This window comes from Ammospiza caudacuta, chromosome 10, assembly GCF_027887145.1.
Source record: "Ammospiza caudacuta isolate bAmmCau1 chromosome 10, bAmmCau1.pri, whole genome shotgun sequence".
Taxonomy (NCBI): Eukaryota; Metazoa; Chordata; class Aves; order Passeriformes; family Passerellidae; genus Ammospiza; species Ammospiza caudacuta.
In genome coordinates, this window is record NC_080602.1 from 24,796,997 (window position 1) to 24,801,422 (window position 4,426).

Below are 4,426 nucleotides of genomic sequence, written 5' to 3' on the forward strand. Positions count from 1 at the left end.
TGCAGATGTTTCTCTTTCTTCCTGTCTGATGTTTTTAAGGCTGCACTGTCCAAGAAAAAGGACTCAATGTCTGTAAATACCTTGCTCTCAGGTTGGGCTAATTTTGGTTCAAAGAATGAACCTAATTTTTCATTCCAGCAAAGATTCACCTCTTTCAGGCTGATCATAGAAATGATGGCAGAACATGGCATATTCCTTATTCCAACTGCACACAGCACGTGGGGAGCAGCAGTGGTTGTGGGGTGCCACAGGTAGTGGGAGAGGCAGAGTATAAAGCAACACAGAAAGTGGAAATTTCAGCATCATAATTGTCCTTGGAGCCTGGCACTTGACCAAGGTATGTCTTAACTTTTACCCTTTTCTAGTAAAGAAACTGTTTTACACCCATTTAAATCATTATTGGAAAATAATTGTATATATATACATACACACACACATATATTTAAATGCTACCCTCAGTGTACTGTAAAGTTCCTTTTTCTCTTTAACCATGCAATTGATTTGTAATGAAAACATCACTCATACCTTTAACCCAGTTTTCTCTTAATTAAAGAAATGGATCAGAATGAGATTTTATGTGAAAGAGTGAGACTTTCTGAAGAGATCCTCCATTTTTAATACACTGAGAGAAAAGCAGTGTACATTCTCCATGTATTGCAAAACAGGGAAGAAAGTATCTGGAAGTACTGTCTAAATCACAGCATAGTCTGAAGGTGGTTAAGTGATCAGCAAAATAGTTTCCACTGGAAATGGCCTCTGTCAGAAAAAGTATGTTTTCAGGCTCTATTAAGTGAAGCAGTTTTGCTGTTAAAACTCTCAATGGTGAAGATCTGATTTCTCTGAAACTTGATGTGTTTCTCTGAGCAGTGAGGAATGGCACTCAAAATGGGTTGGTTTTCAGTGCATCACAATTTCAATTTCCTGGTTTTGACAACTTGTCAGTTGTGATAACTTTTTAAAGATGCACTGAAAGTATGGGGGTGTTTCAATATTCTAAAAAGGAGAGTTTAAAATTAAATGGAAATAAAAGATATTTGTTCATACTCCAAATTTAAATAGTTTAAAAGGTAAAACTCTTTTTCCTGCTGTATCTCTGCAACCAACAAAATAACAAGCAACCTTTTCTTCAGCTAGGAAAAACTCTGGGTTTTGAAAGATGTTATCTCCAGCTATTGGGTTATCCCAAACCACTGGTATTGGTTTTGATTTCCATTTCCAAATAATAATGTGAGGTTGGTGTGGCAGGAATTTACTGCTGGAATCAAACCTGCTTGATAAAGTTTTTCCAGCTGAGAAAGTTAAGAGATGCTGAACCCTAACACTAGGTAGAATTTGCTTCACATTTTATAAACCTGATAGGAAAATCAATAGACTGTAACCAAAATGCTTCTGACATGCTGAAACTTCTATTTTCCTCTTCCTTCTATTTGTCATGATGTGATTTGGGTCAGGAGTCAGAGGGGGACTATGGTGGGTTGGTGTTTCTGTGTATTGGTCTGTGTTATTTGACCTTTGCTTTGTCAGCCTTTCTGTGGCCCTGCAGAACAGGCAGGGAGGTACAGGCTGTTGATTATTTTCAGCTCAAGGTTGTTTGCCACTTCAGTTTTGTAGAGTGTGCCTGTAAGAGACCCAGCTACTTCATACAAATGTTTAAAAAGACAAATTATCTGCATAATTGGAAACTGCTGCTTCAGATTGGTTGAATTTTCTCTTAATTTTGGCTTTACTTTCACTTAATGCCATTGTTCCATCCTGTGAATGAGATGCTCTGTGACCAGCTCTGCCACAATTTGCTGCTATCACTTAAGCAGAGGAATTAACCATAAGATCAGTGATGGCAATGGTGGCACAAATCAAATCTCTTCAGGCAGTGGCTGCTAAATCAGTGACACATCTGACATTTAGTGGAGGAAAAAGCCTGAGGAGTGAGTGAGCAATCTGAGCTGCTGCCCGGGGAACTTTCCAACAGTTTGACTCATCTGTCTTTTCCATCAGGCATTTGTGTGACTCCCTGTGCCTAAATATCTCTGAGAAGTGCAAAGGAATAGAGGTTCTAACAGGATGCAGGAAGATGCTCAGCCAAGAAGGGATCTAATTAAAACCTTGCTCTGAATATGTCAGTGGCTTCTCAAGTTGCTGTCAGTCCTTTTTTGTTGTGGGTGCCAAATGAGATTTGGCAGTGAAGGTAATACAATGTACAATTCTATGATACAGATTTCTTAGGCTCTCACTGGAGTAAACTGATAGAGAAAATGCAAATACATGTATTTCTCCCTAGTATATACTGATGAAAAATAGTGTTACTCTGAGTAACACCGTAATTGTACAGCAATACCTTGACATCAGTCTTTGCTAAACATCTGTTTCTGTGAAGAGGGGAAGGGTTAAAGCTTGGAATTCCTATAACCTAAGAACTGCCTATATTATAAAGATGCCTTAATGCTAGATAAGCCGGACCTGTGCAGAATTTATTTATTCTATAAGATCCTGTTTCACTGCATGGTAAATAATTTGGTGGGTTGGATAGCTGGCAGTCTACTCTGTCCTTGTGTGAGACAGTAATTACATATAATGTACAGTATTAGCAGGTACTTTTTCAGTATTATGAGTATTAAATAATTTTTCTTAAGCCTTAATAAAATCACCCTATGCAGATTATTAGACAATTCATATACTGGGAGGGAGACAAAGCAAGGAGGGGTAGGAGGACTGCCACATTTTGGTGCCACTCTCCGGACTGAGCCCTGGGCACCCATGGCCGTGTTTCAGGGCAGGATTTGGGAGCTGGGCCCTGCCTGAAGCTCTGCTCAGGCCCAGGGTGAGCTCCCACCCAATGTTTGCTCTTTCCATTGGAGAGCCAGAGCGCTTGGCATGCTCACACCTACATCTGGAACAGCTTCCATTGAAATGCTTTCCAAAGAGCTCTGCTAGAAGCTGCCCCAGCAGCTGCTGGTACAAAGCAGAATGGGCTGTTAGAGCAGCCACAAAAGCAGCCCATGCTGAGAGACCAGCCTCGCTGTTTGAGTCCTGAATTGGGCAACTTTTGGGGCGTGGACTCGGCTTTGCAAGTTGTGTCTCTTTGTTAGATGCTGCTGCTCAGCATCAGATGAGTTTTTGCACAATTCTCATTGAAAAATCTCTAAAAATTGGTCAGTTTAATAAGTCTTTTCCAGTTAGACTAGTAACAGCACATTATTGTGTAGGATAGTAGAATGTTCCTGCAGAAGGAAAAGATCAGCTGCTGAGCAATGTAATGGGGGAAAAAATTAAATTATTACACTGTTCGGTATTGTTAAAAATGTAGTGAGCTGTAACATCTTGTAGACTGCTATAGATGGTTTTATTTTGAAGATAAAGACTGCAAATCCATAAAATCCATCAAGCTATTTTAATATTTGTAACAAATGAATGCTACTTGGCACACTGAAATTTCCAAAGAGGGAGGACTAGCAGGATAATTGCTTTGTTTTAAGGAGAGAACATTACCAAAATATAAAACATGAAGTTAATTCTTTTAAGCGAAACGTAACACCACCCAGTTTTTCTTTAACAACTGTCTATCTTGTGCTGTGGTTCAACTAGGATAAAATAGTATGACAACAAGTCACTTTTATTATAAAATCTACATTTGAGATCTGCTGTTCATTCTTTGTGACCCCAAATATGGCCTTGCTTACTTGTGGGTGAAAATAGATTCACCTGATCTGAAGCCTGGGAGTTCACTTTAAGTGTACATTAATGCTAGAGTGAAAAAAGGCAGTAAAACTGTGCTGGCATTCCTGAGTGCATCTAGTTCTGTCAGAACAAAGCCACAAGGTTCTGTAGTGAATGTATTCATGTTCTCTTTTTCTGGAAATTTAGGAAGGACGTGCTTGTTATTACAATCAAGCCACTGAGTTGTTAAACTTAAGGACAATGTTACATGTAAAGCAGTTGCTGGCAGTCCAATCAATATATTGATGACTTATTGATCCCTCTTATCATGACACAAAACTTTTATGTTTGGGGGAAAAGGCAAATGCTCCTGAGCAGTTGTTTTAATAGGGTGTTACTACTAGTAAAGAATGCCTCCTACTTGGGCCCTGGTCTCATGACATTAAAATAAATAAGTGGGACATTAACTTAATACAGGAGATGATCAAACACATCAGCAGGGAACCCAGCAACTCCCTTTAAGGACTTGAACAAGATTGCAAAGATTATTTTTGGAAAGCAAGCAGAGACATCTCCGCTCCTTTTGTCTTGAAACAGAGCAAATATTTTGTGATATCACAAATAAAGCCCTTGCTGCTGGCAAGAGGGCAGGGGAGGAATTTCTCATTATCTGAGCTGTGCTGTGAGCCACCAGGCAAATTCACAGAACCACAGAGCCATAGAACAGGCTGAGTTGGAAAGGAAATTCCCAGGAGTGGAGGAGGCTCTGGCA